The sequence below is a fragment of the Macaca nemestrina genome, chromosome 17 (assembly GCF_043159975.1).
Source record: "Macaca nemestrina isolate mMacNem1 chromosome 17, mMacNem.hap1, whole genome shotgun sequence".
Taxonomy (NCBI): Eukaryota; Metazoa; Chordata; class Mammalia; order Primates; family Cercopithecidae; genus Macaca; species Macaca nemestrina.
Window position 1 is genome coordinate 50333455 of NC_092141.1, and position 17510 is coordinate 50350964.

The 17510-nt window shown below is 38.6% G+C and overlaps 1 protein-coding gene and 1 pseudogene across 1 annotated transcript in view; both read right to left on the minus strand.

The window, feature by feature from the left end:
* Nucleotides 1-17510, minus strand: part of LOC105476835 (protein phosphatase, Mg2+/Mn2+ dependent 1E) — a 223638-nt gene that overhangs the window by 144910 nt on the left and 61218 nt on the right. The gene's annotated exons all lie outside the window — the stretch shown is intronic.
* LOC112425760 (U6 spliceosomal RNA) lies at nt 2359-2456 on the minus strand (annotated as a pseudogene).

The window sequence follows — 17510 nt, forward strand, 5'->3', positions numbered from 1 at the left end:
TATGTCTATTGCGCCTAGAAATGTGATTAATTGCTAGATCATATGGTAAGAATATGTTTATCTTTCTTGTAAACCACTGCCAAACTGTTTTCCAAAGCGGCTGTATCATTTTGCATTTCCAGCGGCAAAGATTAGAGTTTCTTTTGTTTTTCATCCTCACCGGCATTTCATCCTCACCAGCTTTTCAGTTTTTAAATTTGGCCATTCTAACAGACTTTAATGGTATCTCATTGTTTCAATCTGCAATTCCCTAAAGACAAATGATGTTGAGCATCTTTTTATGTATTTATTTGCTGTCTCTACATCTTCTTTATTGAGGTATCTGTTCAGATCTTTTGCTCATTTTTTAATTGGGTTGTTCACTTTCTTATTGTTGAATTTTAAGTGTTTTTTGTATATTTTGGATACTAGTCCTTTATCAGACAAGTGTTTTATAAAGATTTTCTCCCAGTTTGTGACTTACCTTTTAACTCCCTTTACTGTCTTTCCCAGAACACAAGTTTAAAGTCAATTTTATCAATGTTTTTCCTCCACGCTATTTGAGTTGTATCTAAAACTCATCGCCAAATTCAAGGTCACTAGATTCCTCCTATGTTATCTTCTAGAAGTCTTATAAGTTATGCATTTTACATTTATGTGTATGATCCATTTTAAGTTAGTTTTTGTGACAGGTATAAGATCTATGTTTAGATTCCACAGGACTCTCTTAGTTGAAAGGCTTCAAAGATTTATCAACATGTTATTGTCAGTGATCATCACCTTCTCTGGGACAGTCTAAGAGCCCTGGCTGGAGATGAGACAGAGTCAAGACTAACTTCTCCAATGCTGCCAACTTCTATAAACAGCATACTACATTGTCTAAATTAGCAAATGTGTAGCATATATAATTTATAAAAGCCTCATGGGCCGGTCGCGGTGGCTCACGCCTGTAATCCCAGCATTTTGGGAGGCCGAGGCGGGTGGATCACCTGAGGTCAGGAGATTGAGACCATCCTGGCTAACACAGTGAAACCCTGTCTCTACTAAAAAATACAAAAAATTAGCAGGGCACCTACAGGTGGTGGGCACCTGTAATCCCAGCGACTCAGGAGGCTGAGGTAGGAGAATCACTTGAACCTGGGAGGCAGAGGTTGCAGTGAGCAGAGATTGTACCACTGCACTCCAGTCAAGGTGACAGTGCAAGACTCTGTCTAAAAAAAAAAAAAAAGCCTCATGATTTTAATAGAATTTCTGATGGCCTTTTAAAACAATTTCTTAACATAAATTAAAAGTCCAATACATTTTTTCTGAGTAATCTTAAATAGAAATAAAATCAGTTTGTAACTATTAGGGATAATGAGAGGTTTAATGTGTGTGTGTGTTTATTCTCATTCTATGACAGTTGTATATCTTGGGAATTCTTTTTTTATTTTTTAAAATTTTTTTAAGAGACAGAGTTTTACTCTGTTGCCCAGGCTGGAATGCAGTGGGACCATCATGGCCCACCATAATCTCCAACTCCTGGGCTCAAGTGATCCTCCCATCTCAGCCTCTGGAGTAGCTAAGACTAAAGGCATGCACCAACAAACCCAGTTGATCTTAATTTTTTTTGTGGCCAGGCATGGTGGCTCACGCCTTGTAATCCCAGCACTTTAGGAGGCTGAGGCGGGCAGATCTCAAGGTCAGGAGCTCAAGACCAGCCTGACCAACATGGTGAAACCCCGTCTCTACTAAAAATACACAAATTAGCCAGGTGTGGTGGCGTGTGCCTGTAATCCCGGCTACTCAGGAGGCTGAGGCAAGAGAATTGCTTGGGCCTGAGAGGCAGAGGTTGCAGTGAGCCAAGATCGTACCACTGCACTCCCAGCCTGGGCGACAGAGTGAGACTCGGTCTTAAGAAAAAAAAAATGTTTTTCGTAAAGACAGGATCTCACTCTGTCGCCCAGGCTGGTCTTGAACTCCTGGCCTCATTAAATCCTCATACCTTGGCCTCCCAAAGTGCGGGTGTGAGCCACCACGCCAGGCCCCCTGGGAATTCTTTGACTTAGATAAGAAGGCAGATGATGAAATATATTAATCTTAATATTTTATATAGTTCATTTTTTACTGAAAGAATTTTAATCTGGGTAACATAAAAGATAAAGTTAGTAGTCTTGTCACTTTTTGAGCAAAAATATATACCCAAAACTTACAAAACAGTTGCCACTAGAGTATATCAGGATGGTTTTGCTCTGGGCAGCATAGTATAGTGATTAACATCATGTTAGAGATTCTAAAGCCACACCTGGGTTTGAATCCCAGCTCTACTGTTTACCAGTTTTGTAACCTTAGGCAATTAAGTACTTGACTGTTCTAAGTCTCAGTTTCTCCTTTTTTTTTTAAACTATAATATGTAATATTTGAGTGTCGTCCCTGTGCAGGGACCAAGCTAATCTTTTCTGTATCATTTTTAGTATATGTGCTGCTAAAGCGAGTGCCCCATTTGTTTTTGTTTCATTTTGTTGTTTGAGACAGGATCTTGTTCTGTTACCCAGCTGGAATGCAGTAGCATGATCATAGCTCACTGCAGCCTCAAACTCTGGGGCTCAAGCAATCCTCCTGCCCAGCCTCCTGAGTAGCTGGGACTGCAGGCATGCACCACCATGCACAGCTAATTTTTAAAAATTTTTTGTAGAGATAGAGGTTTCACTATATTGCCTGGGCTAGTCTTGAACTCCTGGGCTCAAGCAATCCTCCTACCTCAGCCTCCTAAATGCTGGGATTACAGGTGCGAGCCACTGCACTCAGTCAAAACTATATGTTTTAATAAAATATAAAGCTATAGTGGGAAGGTCCAAAAATATCACAGGTAATACAATTTCCCAGATCATTTACAATAACACTAAAAAAAAAAAAAAATTAAAATTTGGGTATAAATCTAACAAAACATGCACAGGATCTTTGTGCTAAAAACTACAAAATACTGATTATTTTATTTTATTTCATTTTATTTTATTTGAGACAGGGTCTTGCTCTGTCACCAAGGCTAAAGTGCAGTGGCACAATCATGGCTTACTATACCCTTGACCTCTCAGACTCAATGTGGCACAATCATGGCTTACTATATCCTTGACCTCCCAGACTCAATGTGGCACAATCATGGCTTACTATACCCTTGACCTCCTAGACTCAATCAATCACCTCGCCTCAGCCTCCCCAGTAGCTGGGACTACAGGCACGCACCACCACAGCTGGCGAATTTTTCTATTTTTTGTAGAGATGAGGTCTCACTATGTTGCTGAGGCTGGTCTCGAACTCCTGTGCTCAAGTGATCCTCCCACCTCAACCTCTCAAAGTGCTGGGATTACAGGCATGAGTCACTGTGTCTGACCAAAAAAAGGTTTTAACGACCTAAATAACTGGAGAGATGCGGCATGCTCATGGATTCGGAGGCTTTACAGAGCAAAGACGTCAATTCTCTCAAAATTGATCTGCAGTTGGTTTAATGCAATTCCTATAAAAATTCTAACAGATTTTTATATATGAACAAACCGATTCTAAAATTTATATGGAAAGGCAAAGGAACTAGAATAGCTAAAAGAATTTTGAAAAAAAAGAATAAAATAAGGGTAATCACATTAGCTTTTTAAAGACTTACTATAGACACATAGATCAATAGAACAAAAAAGAGTAAAAAATAAACTCACATTTGTACAGATAACTAATTTTTGACAAAGGTATAAAAGCAATTTAATGAAGCAAGGATAGTCTTTTTAACAAGTGGTGATGGCACAACTAGTCTCCTGTAGGAGACAAAATGGACCTTGATCTAAACCTCACAATTTATGCCAAAATTAACAAACTTCAAATGCATAATTTTATCAAATGTTGAACTATAAGACTCTTAGGGAAAAAACAAGAGAAATTCTGTGTGACCTAAATTTAGGGAAAATGTTCTTAGATATGACACCAAAAGTACCACCCAAAAAGTTAATAAATTAGACTTCATCATAATTAAAACTTTTCCTCTGTGAAAGATATTAAGAAAATGAGAAAAGAAGCCACAGATTGGGAGAAAATATTTGCAAATCACATATATTTGACAAAGAATTTATATCTAGAATAAATAAGAAATCCCTAACCTCAACTGTAAATAAGTAAGCAGTCCAATTAAAAAGTGGACAAACAAGTCAACAATGCAATCCCATTTACAATAGTCATACCCCCCATCCCACCAAAAAATAAAAATAAAACAAACAAAATCATGACATCTAAGCAAGGAGGGGAAATGTCTCTACAAGAACCACAAAACACTTGCAAATGGGCAAAAGACATGAACAGACACTTCTCAAAAGAAGACATACAAGTGGCCAATAAACATGAAGAAATGCTCCACATCACTAATCATCAGAGAAATGCAAATCAAAATCACAATGAGATGCCATCTCACATCAGTCAGATGCCAGAATGGCTATTATTAAAAAGTCAAAAAACAACAGATGTTGGAAAGGCTGTGGAGAAAAGGGAACACTTACACACTGTTGGTGAGAATGCAAATTAGCTTAGCCACTATGAAGAGCAGTTTGAAGATTTCTCAAAGAACTTAAAACAGAACTGTGGCCGGGCGCGGTGGCTCACGCCTGTAATCCCAGCACTTTGGGAGGCCGAGGCGGGTGGATCACGAGGTCAGGAGATCGAGACCATCCTGGCTAACACGGTGAAACCCCGTCTCTACTAAAAATGCAAAAAAAATTAGCCGGGCGAGGCGGCGGGCGCCTGTAGTCCCAGCTACTCGGGAGGCTGAGGCAGGAGAATGGCGTGAACCCGGGAGGCGGAGCTTGCAGTGAGCCGAGATCGCGCCATTGCACACCAGCCTGGGCGACTAAGCGAGACTCTGTCTCAAAAAAAACAAAACAAAAAAAAAAAAAAAAAAAAAAACAGAACTACCATTCGACCCAGGAATCCCATTACTGTGTATCTATCCAAAAGAAAACAAATAGTTCTATCAAAAAGACATATGCACTCACATGTTCATTGCAGCACTATTCACAGTAGCAAAGACATGAAATCAACCTAGATGCCCATCAAATGTGGCCTGGGTAAAGAAAATCTGGTACATATACACCAGCCATAAAAAAAGAACAAAATCATGTCCCTTGCAGCAACATGGGTGCAGCTGGAGGCCATTATCCTAAGTGAATTAATGCAAGAACAGAAAGCCAAATACCACATATTCTCACTTATAAGTGGGAGCTAAACATGGGGTACTCATGAACATAAAGATGGCAACAATAGAAACTAAAGACTTCTGTAGGGGGCGGTGAGGTAACTGTTGAAAAACTATTGGGTTTCAAAAGGTCACATACTAGATGATTCCACTTATATAACATTCTCAAAGTAACAAAAGTATGGTGATGGAGAACAGATCAGTGGTTGCCAGGGGTTAGGATTGGGGTGTGACTATAAATGGCTAGCACATGGGAGTTTCTTCTGGAGTTCTATACCCCAAACGTGATAATGATCATATGAATTTATATATGTGATAAAATCCTGTAGAACTACATACAACTCCCGTTTTTTTTTTAAAGGATTGTATGTAATAACTGGTGAAATCTTGTGAGGCTGAGGCAGGTGAATCACTTGAGGCTGGGAGTTCAAGACCAGCCTGACCAACATGGTGAAACCCCATCTCTACTAAAAGAAAAAAATACAAAAATTAGCCATAGCCAGGAGTAGTGATGTATGCCTGTGATCCCAGCTACTCAGATGGCTGAGGAAGGAGAATCACTTGGACCTGGGAGGCGAGTGTGCAGTCCTGGGAGGCGAGGGTGCAGTGAGCTAAGATCACGCCACTGCACTCCAACCTGCGTAACAGAGTGAGGCTCCATCTCAAAAAACAAACAAACAAACACCTGGTGAAATCCAAATAAGGTCAGTAGTTTAGTTAATAAATAGTATTGTACCAATGTCAGTTTTCTGATTTTGATAATTATACTGTGGTTATATAAGATGTCATTGGGGGAAGCTGGGTGAAGAGTACATCTGAACTCTTTGTACTATTTTTGCAACTTCTACATGAGTCTAAAAAATTTCAAAATTAAACTTTAAAAATTCCTGTTATGTTATTATGCAGAACATCTTAATTCTCAACCTACACTCCAGATTATTTTCAAAAAGGAGCACCAATTGTTCTAATAAAAAAAAAAAAAGAAACCAAATCATTGTATGTTTCATATCTATATATAGAAGTAGTAGAAGCTTTACATTTTTTCTTTAATTTCAAGCAGATAAAATTGAGAAACTCTTCCCTTTGCAGAACATACCAGTAGTGCTGGGTTTATTTTTTTTTTATCACAACAATATTTCAAAAGAAAATGATAATAATTTATTCTAGTCTGTGCTGGTTAGATTCTACCTGGAATATTGCTCTCAATTCTAGGTATCATACTTTAGAACAGTTAATTCAGAAGTGAGTGACCAGGATAGTGAAGAAATTTGAAACTATATTTTCTGAGGATCAAATAGAGGAACTAGGTTATGTCTACGCTAGAGAAGAAAAAATACTGAAGTTCTAATACTGTCTTTAAGTCTATGAAAGGTTACCATGTGGAAGACAACAGATTTATTTGGAATACTCTAAGGTGTAAGAATTAGGATCAATAGTCCTACAGAGAAAAAGACTTTCAAGCAAGATAAGCAGACACTAAAAAACAGTGCTTACCAAAGAGGAAATGAGCTACCTTGGAACACAGTGCCTATCACAGAAACAATAAAAGCACTGGCAATAACGTTCTTTCAGGACTTCTGATTTAAAATAGCAGACTGCACACATGCATTTATCTCAGAAACCTCCTGAAATGTGAAATTAAAATAACAGAAAGACATGGAAGAAACGATAGTGGACAAAAAAGATTAACAAATATTTGAAAGCAAGAAAGGGAATGAAGGAGTAGCAACCTTAACATACCAGAACAGAGAAAGTTGAATCCAAACTGTCCAATGGGGGGATGACACCAATAATCTAGCTGGTTCTCATCAGAGAACTCCAGGAATCTAAGGAACTGGAGATAGTAGCTATCTCAGACAGCAGGTATAAGGAGAAGTGTTGGAAACATTGCAGCAATTCATTGAAATTATATAGAAGAAATACCTAAGATACTCTTCTTCTAAATTCCCATGCAACCAAACAAAGGCACCTCCCTCACATGGCAGGAAAGAAAATGTTTATTTTCTGATTAATTGAAACAGAATAGCCTTATATTCAAATATGCAAGGTATATAGTCAGGGACTGAAGTAAATCACCTTACTGAAATTAAGAATACTATGTGAAAAATTACATATAAACAGCTGTATTCCCTTACTCAGTTCCCAAAATGCTGGCTAAAAGAGAAGAGACTAAAAGCTTTAAGATAATGTAAGTCTGCAGTGGGTCACGCCTGTAATCCTAGCGCTTTGGGAGGCCGAGGCGGGTGGATCACGAAGTCAGGAGATTAAGACCATCCTGGCTAACACGGTGCAACGCCGTCTCTACTAAAAATACAAAAAATTAGCCGGACATGGTGGCACACGCCTGTAATCCCAGCTAATTGGGAGGCTGTGGCAGGAGAATCACTTGAACCCAAGAGGTGGGGGTTGCAGTTGAGCCGAGATTGCACCACTGCACTCCAGCCTGGGTGACAAGAGTGAGACTCCATCTCAAAAAAAAAAAAAAAAAAAAGATAAAGTTAGTCACATACAGGTCAGGTGCGGTGGCAAACACCTGTAATCCCAGCCCTTTGGGAGGCCAAGGCAGGTAGATCACCTGAGGGTAAGAGTTTGAGACCAGCCTGGCCAACATGGTGAAACCCTGTCTCTACTAAAAATACAAAAATTAGCCAGGCATGGTGGCACGCATCTATAGTCCTAACTACTTGGGAGGCTGAGGCAGGAGTATTGCTTGAACCCAGAGGCAGAGGTTGCAGCGAGCCAAGATTGTGCCACTGCACTCCAGCCTGGGCGACAGAGCAAGACTCTGTCTCAAAAAATAATAATGATAAATAAAGTAAACCACACACAAATAGGATCAGGAATCAGAATGCTATCATCTTTCTCAATAATAGCAGTGAAGGCTGGGCGCAGTGGCTCACGCCTGCAATCCCAGCACTTTGGGAGGCTGAGGTGGGCAGATCACGAGGTGAGGAGATTGAGACCATCCTGGCTAACACGGTGAAACTCCGTTTCTACTAAAAATACAAAAATTAGCCGGGTGTGGTGGTGGGCACCTGTAGTCCCAGCTACTCAGGTGGCTGAGGCAGGAGAATGGCGTGAACACAGGAGGCAGAGCTTGCAGTGAACAGAGACTGCACCACTGCATTATAGCCTGGGTGACAGAGCAAGACTCCATCTCAAATAACAATAATAATAATAATACTAACAGTGAAAGCTGAGGGACAATAGCCTAATGCCTTTGAAATTCTATGGGAAAACAATTTTCTAACATAATTTTTTTGTTTGTTTATTTTTTGTTTTTTTAGACAGTGTCTTGCTCTGATTTCCAGGCTAGAGTGCAGTGGTTCAATCAGAGTTCACTGCAGCCTCAAACTCCTGGGCTCAAGTGATCCTCCTGCCTTAGCCTCCCAAGTAGCTAGGACTATAGGCATGGGCCACCATGCCTGGCTAATTTTTCTTTTTAGAGACAGGGTCTTACTATGTTGACCAGGCAGTCCTCAAACTCCTGGGCCTTAAGCAATTCCCCTGCCTTGGCCTCCCAAGGTACTGGGATTATAGGTATGACCCACCAGGCTTGGCCTTTAACCTGAAATTCTGTACCCAACTAGACTAACAATCAAGTGGAGAAGTGGAATAAAGATATTTCAGGTTAACAAAACCTGAAAAAAATTAACTTCCATGAATCTTATTTGTTTTTTTAAGAGAACTAATCCTGCTTTCTAACCATGAATCTTTTATAAGAAGACTAGTAAAGGATGTCCACCAGCAAAACGAGAAAAGAAACCCAGAAAGAAATGAAAACCAGAAAACTGAGGCTTTAATGAAAAAGAAGCATCAGGAACCACAAGGATCATGGTAGAGCTCCTGAATGTCAGCTGTACATAAGGTCTAGAGTGCGTACAGTCTGGATTGGAACAGGTAGATGCAAAGTTCCAAGATGAAAGCCTTATAAAAAAAGATTATCCAAGATGTTTAACTATACTGATAGTGGTTTTTATGTTTCTACTGCAGAGTTCAGAAAATAAAGGACAATAGATACATAGAAAACTAAACAAATGGAAAACAGTAAATTATTAACTCCAGGAAAAACAAAAGGTTATACAAGAAAGAAAATGTAAACATGGGCCAGGCACAGTGGCTCATGGCTGTAATCCCAGCTACACAGGAGACTGAGGCAGGAGAATCACTTGAACCCAGGAGGTGGAGGTTGCAGTGAGCTGAGATCGCACCATTGCACTCTAGCCTGGGCAACTAGAGTGAAACTCCATCTCAAGAAAAAAAAAAAAAAAGAAAGGAAAGAAAAGAAAATGTAAACACAGTATATAGTGGCTCAGTTGTAAACAATATATGCATAATTCAAACAATGTAAACATTATTTTGCCTAAAGTTATGGTATGATTATACTGGGAGTTAGTGAGGAAAAGTAAGTGGTAGCAGGAGTTGTATAAGACTGTTAAATCTTTATCTTCTAAAATAAAAAACAGAGTTACTGTCTATAATTTAAAAAACAACAAACAGCAAATGAAATATTTTTTAGAGACAGGTAAATCCCAGAAGAAACAAAGAATTAAAAATAGGCCAGACACAGTGGCTCATGCCTGTAATCCCACCACTTTGGGAGGCCAAGGCAGGAGGATCACCAGAGGTCAGGAGGTCGAGACCAGCCTGACTAACATGGAGAAACCCTGTCTCTATTAAAAATACAAAATTAGCTGGGCATAGTGGTACATGCCTGTAATCTCAGCTACTAGGGAGGCTGAGACAGGAGAATCGCTTGAACCCAGGAGGCAGAAGTTGCAGTGAGGCAAGATCGTGGCATTGCACTCCAGCCTGGGCAACAAGAGTGAAATTCTGTCTCAAAAAGACAAACAAACAAACAAAAGAATTAAAAACAGTTGCTTCCTGTGCTGTTGCAGTCCCAATGTAAAAAAAGAGAAAAGAGAAGAAGAGAGAGAAAAAGAAAGAAAAGAAAATTAAAATAGTTGTAATGAAGAAGAAAAGTAAGAGACTGTTCTTAGTATATGCTTTACAGTACACTATTTCACTTAAAAAAATTATATACATATTACATTGAATAAAAATAAATATTATTATTATTGTTATTATTATTTGAGACTGAGACTCTATTGCCCAGGCTGGAGTATAGTGGCGTGATCTCAGCTCACTGCAACCTCTGCCTCCCAGGTTCAAGTAATTCTTCTGCCTTAGCCTCCTGAGTAGCTGAGATTACAGGCACCCGCCACCATACCTGGCTAATTTTTGTATTTTTAGAAGACACGGGGTTTCACCATGTTGGCCAAGCTGGTCTTGAACTCCTGACCTCGAGTGATCTGCCCGCCTTCCCAAAGTGCTGGGACTACAGACATGAGCCACGGCACCCGGCCAATTATTTTTAAAACTTACAGGTTCTCATGTCCCATTCCTAGACCCACTGTAACAGAATATCTGAATAGATCTACATATTTGAATGGCTTAAAAGATTATAACCGGGTAGTTAAGTTGGATAAAACACTGGGGTGAGATCACAGACTTTGGCCGGGTGTAGTGGCTCATGCTTGTAATCCCAGCACTTGGTATGGTGGCTCATGCGTGTAATCCCAGCACTTTGGGAGGCTGAAGCAGGTGGATCACCTAAGGTCAGGAGTTCGAGAGCAGGCTGGCCAACATAGTGAAACCCCATCTCTACTAAAAATACTAAAATTAGCTGTGCATGGTGGCAGGTGCCTATAATCCCAGCTACTTGGGAGGCTGCAGCAGGAGAATCGCTTGAACCCAGGAGGCGGAGACTGCAGTGAGCCAAGATCGTGACATTGCATTCCAGCCTGGGTGACAGAGCAAGACTCTGTCTCAAAAAAAAAAAAAAAAAAAAAAAAAAAATCACGGACTTAAAGCTGAATGCAGGCTTTTCTATATTCCACTGACTCAAAAATGTACCCTCAACCCTAGCCAGCAAATCTAAATAAGCATGCAACTCATTACAAAGAAGACCGAGAAAGAGAGTTTAAATGGGTCAGCATGATCCATCATTCCTATAAGTAAAGCTCCTTAAAAGTATATAAAACCCACACAGATAAATTAGTAACAAAACTTTTGTACATCACACCTGTAACCCCAGCACTCTGGGAGGCTAAGGAGGGCGGATCACGAGGTCAGGGGATTGAGAACATCCTGGCTAACACGGTGAAACTCCGTCTCTACTAAAAATACAAAAAAAAAAAAAAAATTAGCCAGGCGTGGTGGCACGCACCTGTAGTCCCAGCTACTCAGGAGGCTGAGGCAGAAGAATCACTTGAATCTGGGAGGCAGAGGTTGCAGTGAGCTGAGATCGTGGCACTGCACTCTAGCCTGGGCGACAGAGCCAGGTTCCATCTAAAAAAAATAAAAAATAAAAAAAAATCTTTGTACATTAAAAATAGTAAGTTACATTGACATGTTAAACTAATTTATTGCTATCTAAAATGATATAAGCAACAATTTTATTGTATAATTTGATTAAATGTACAGTTAATGTACCTCTTCCTTCAATATAGTTTATCTTTGAAGTTCTGCTGAATTTTAGTTGCCATAACAACTTGAATAAACCCTTTATTGGTGGAGATATCTGAAGCTATTTATAAATGCAACAGCTGTATCTGTCCAGCTAAATTTCTTTCATAATATAAGACATCAAAGCAGTTTTCTTTTTTTTTTTTTTTGAGATGGAGTCTGTCTCTATTGCCCAGGCTGCCAGGCTGGAATGCAATGGCACCATCTTGGCTTACTGCAACTTCCGCCTCCTAGGTTCAAGCAATTCTCCCTGCCTCAGCCTCCCAAGTAGCTGGCATTACACAAGCCCGCTGCCCACCACCACGCCCAGCTAATTTTTGTATTTTTAGTAGACAATGGGGTTTCGCCATGTTGGCCAGGCTGATCTGGAATTTCTGACCTCAGGTGATCCGCCTGACTCAGCCTCCCAAAGGTGCTGGGATTACAGGCATGAGCCACACTGTGCCTGGCATAAAAGCAGTTTTCATTTGCTCTGAATAAATTTAAGAAAAATATCATGAACCATTAAAACTAAAACTATAATTTCTACATTTATATCTAAAATATTAAAATGTAGTAAAACTATATAGAATAAGGTAGAGAATGTGGCTGGGTGTGGTGGCTCATGCCTGTAATCCCGTCAGTTTGGGAGGCCATGGTGGGTGGATCACTTGAGGTCAGGAGTTTGAGATCAGCCTGGCCAACATGGTGAAACCACGTCTCTACTAAAAATACAAAAATTAACCAGGCATGGTGGTAGATGCCTGTAATCGCAGCTACTTGGGAGGCTGAGGCTGAAGAATCAGGTTGAGGCTGGGCTTGAACCCAGGAGGTGGAAGTTGCAGTGAGCTGAGATCGTACCATTGCACCACAGCCGGGGCAACAAAGTGAGACTGTTTCCAAACAACAACAACAACAACAAAAACAGAGAATTAAAAAAATACATTTTCATTTCATTGTTTCCTGAAAAAAAAAAACCAGCAATATTAACACAAAGCTTTCTAAACTGTTAAGTTTTTTCAAAATTGAAAAACGCTTAGATATTTTATTCAGAAGTTTTTGTCTGTTTTTAACTTTTTGTAGAGACAGTCTCACTAATATTGTCCAGGCTGGTCTTGAACTCCTGAGCTCAAAGGATCCTCCTGTCTCAGCCTTCCAAAGTGTTGGGATTACAGGTATGAGCCACTGCACTCAGCCAGATATTTCATTCTATTTATTTGTGTGTGTGTGTATGTGTGTGTGTGTGTCTGTGTGTGTGTGAATCGATAGGTCAAGCCTTCATTTTTTTTTAATTTTAGTTTTACATAAGTTATTGGGGTACAGGTGGTGTTTGGTTATATGAGTAAGTTCTTTAGTGGTGATTTGGGAGATTTTGATGCACTCATCACCCAAGCAGTATACACTGCACCATATTTGTAGTCTTCTATTCCTCGCCCCACTCCCACTCTTCCCCACAAGTCCCCAAAGTCCATTGTATCAGTCTTATGCCTTTGCATCAGCCAGATATTTTAAATCAATTGCTTCTCTCCACAGTAACACAATGCAAGATAAAACACAAAGAAGCAGGCTGGGTGCAGTGGCTCACATCTGTAATCCTAGCACTCTGGGAGGCCAAGGCGGATGGATCACGGGGTCAGGAGACCGAGACCATCCTGGCTAACACAGTGAAACCCCGTCTCCACTAAAAAAAAAAAAAATACAAAAAATTAGCCGGGCGTGGTGGTGGGCACCTGTAGTCCCAGCTACCCGGGAGGCTGAGGCAGGAGAATGGCGTGAACCCGGGAGGCAGAGGTTGCAGTGAGCCGAGATAGCACCACTGCACTCCAGCCTGGGTGACACAGCGAGACTCCATCTCAAAAAAAAAAAAAAAAAAAGCAAAAAAAAACCCCACATACACAAAAAGAAGGAAACAACAACATTACGTAAAACAACATTTATTAACAGTTAAAGCAACCTAAATTCATTAATAAAAGTAGAATAAAGATTTTACAACTGAACCTTTCCTCTTTTCAAAGTGATTATTTGATTCCATTAAAATAATTAATAGTAATTAGACTGAAGAAATATCTATCTTCACTGATATAAGCTTTTGAGTACACAAAATTATAAAAATAAAAGGTTTATTCTGCAGTAGTGTAGCAGTTGATTAGCAGCTTCTCAGATAGGATCTGTGCCTATGTAGAGTCTCAGAAAGTATTGGTTCAATAGATTATTTAGATTAAGACTGCTATATTTAGGACAACCTACAGATTTTTTCTCATAGAAAAAAAGTTTTAAATTATATATAAATACACGTATTGACTGGTAATTGTTACATACATTTTCTACCTTGAATTGAGATACTCATCTTTGTGCTCATCTTTCAAACCCTTTCTCCAACCCTTCCTCTAACTCATGTTTTAAAAACATAAATAATATCCTATACATCCATATATTTGGGGATAGTCCATTAAACTTGTATTAAATTTAAATTTTGCACCTCGTCCATATTTAATTTAATCAACGTTTAATTTTACAGATGTTTTTCTTTTTTATCTTTCCTGTGGTACAGATTAATTTTGCAGATATTTTACAATAATTAAAAATATACAAAACACAATTTCCTAAGGGAAAAAAAATAACTAAACAACAGGTGATTCAGACAGCAGCCAGCAATGTTATTTTCAAAGAATAACTATAGATGCATAAGATCCATTCTTCTATATTCATTGCTGTTATATTTTGATATAAAACATATCTAATCATAAATAAGGTCTTTGCCCTTTCACTTAAATCTTTCAGAGAATAGCATAATCACAATCCTGAGAAACCATTCCTGTGCCTAGAATTTCAAGTAAGTCTGTCTTTCATGTAAATACCCACATGATTCTTTTCCTATTACTTTCACAGTTCCTTTCCTGCCCATTCCATTCCTTGAAAAATTTATGAGAAATGCCTACATGACAGGAATATGTCCATTTCAGCCTCTCTTAAACTAGAAACAATTCTTAGGTTATAGAAATGAAAACCTCATTTTCATATGTTGTCTTTATAGTTTAAAAAGTGCTCACATACACTATAATGTCTGACCCTACAATAATGCTTCCACTTGGATAAAATAGGTATTATTCTCATTTTGAAAATTAAAAAAAAAAAATTATGCTCAGAAGGGCTTGCCCCAGGTCAAACAAGAAGAGCAATAATCATCATATAAGTCAGCTCTCTTGACATATTTTTTTCACAATACTTTGCTGCCTCACTTACATATGACAAAGAGGAGAGAGTGGGGCAACTGACTTTGGCAGCCTTCAGTTGTCACCGACCCTGAACAACAGAATCTATTACAATCTATTCTCTCTCCAATAGCAAGTCCTGGCAGTATGGTAGACCTGACTGATAGCATAACTTTAATTATCAGCCAGAGGCTTAAACCTATGCTTGTTGTAATTAGAATTTCCCCACAGAAAAAAAGCATATCATCTATTCCAGAAAAGACCTACCTATTAAATCCTAATCTTTACATTTTCAATTCACGGCCAACCAGTGTTTAAAACATGAATTATCTTAATAAAAGAGCAAGTTTACAAATGCCTATGGAGTACACCTTTGGGAATGTTACCCCATTCTATTTTTAGTAAACATTTAATCCTAGTATAAGACCAGAACAGATGGGCAACAGAAACTGGCTCCAATTTTCCAGCATTCTACATACTAGCTAACAATATAGCAAACACCTAGAGGTTGTTCTAACCATAATTATCAGCTCAACCCGTAACAGAATCAGAAGTCGGCTTGTATTCCCTCTTGTTTTGGAGAAAGATACTTGGGACTTGTCAAAAAAAAAAAAAAAAAAAAAAATCAGACTTAGCAATTTTACTTCTAAGTAAACAACCCACACTGATGCTCATATTTTATAATGCTTGCTCCTAGTCGCATGCTTATTTCATTCAATGCTATGCTTCACTGCCTCCTTTTCTTTGGTCTCTTTTCACTTTTTTGGCTGTTGTTACTTGTTCAACTCCTTTACTATATTCTTCTTTCCATCTCTCGTTTTGGTAATCCTCATCACTATCTGGGCTATCTTGTTCTTCTTCCTGCCAGATTCCTTCCTGAAGCTGCCAACTCCCACTTAAAGCTTTGTGTTCATCAACAATTTATGCTTTAAAACGATCTCTTGCTTTTTCCTTGATCGCCTTTCAAAATCTCATTACCTTGATATATCTCAGTTAGTTATTAGAAAAGCTACTTGATTAAACTAGTTTATACTGAAAGGAGCATAAGTGTTGAATAATTGGTCATTTTAGACAAGATGGGGGAGAAATTTGGGAAAGAATAGTTTTCATACTTTCAGCCCACTCCCCTCCCAGCCTTTAGCAAATAACAATAGAGTTGTAAGCCCAGGAAAGCCCTTACCCCAACCCCCTGGAGTCTCAAAATAAGTTTCTTCATTGTTAAAGAAGACTTCGGTTATTACTCTATTCCTGTGTCTTCTACTAGTTTTCCAGGGTCCTTGCTATCCAGTATTTGCTTCTCAATGAAAGGAATTGTTTCTATTATATTGGGCAAATTCCTGCCCTGCCATAAGCTAACATAAACAACCAGAGTGTGTGTATCTATACCAAAGAATGTGTCATTATTCTGATCTCTGACTGGCGCCTGTTGGAAAAGGGACTTGAATGTAGGAATCTTCATATTGAAATGAAAACACTTTCTTCTTTTTCTAGTAAACTCCTATCTCCTCTCCAGATAATTAGAAAAATACGAAGTTAAACTGAAGGTTTATAATATTATTTATATATAATAATAATCACATGAACAACTTATCATTTATACTTTAAACATCATACATTATAACTGGAATTAGGTCCATGATTAAATGTTTCAGATCCAGTTATGTTTTACTTTATTATAACTGAATTTGGTATCTATTCAGTCTTCATAGTTAGTTGGTTAGTTGTTCATATAACACAGCAATCTGTTTATCTAAAATTAGTAGGACCATTGCTACTATAATCCTTAATTATGACTCACTCTCACAAGTAATTTATTTATGATATAATTTAAATACATTTATTTAAAAATATTTGTTTGCATATCTAAATAAGATCACAGCACATGGACAATAATTATGTTGAGCTTCTAGCACCATTTGGACACTATAATGAAATAATAGTCATTGATGTATATTCAATCTCTACCTTATTCATTTTAACTTATTCATATAGTCTGTCAGTGTTTTAAAGTCATTTATGCACATATTTTCTATTTGTAGGTCCAAAAAGCACACTCCTTTAGGACTTCAATCATGTCTTTTACAGTTGAATCTCAACTAATTTGAAATCAAAAAACCAAAAATTCATTGTACCTTAATGGGTCCTGCACATGGCTTAGCACATCACATATATTATTATTATCTTCTTTAATCCTGGCAGCAATCCTGTGAGAGAGTACTATTATCAGCTGCATTTTCCTGAGGAGAAACTTAAGGTTGGAGAGGTTTCGTACCTTGCCCAAGGTCACACAAAATTAGTAAGTGGAGCCAGGATCAATTCTGGCTCTGTCTGATATAAATCAGTCTGATATAAATCAGGATCTGTCTGATATAAAAATCCATGCCCTTTATCATTGTTATTGATAGGTTTGGAACTCTGACCCCACCCGAATTTCATGTCCAATTGTAATCCCCAATGTTGGAGGTGGGGCCTGGTGGGGATGGATTTTTGTGAATGGTTTAGCACCATCCCCTCGGTTCTCTCCTCACACTAGTGAGGGCTCGCTTAAGATATGCCCTTTATTTATTTTTCTTATTTATTTATTTTTTGTTTGAGACGGAGTCCGT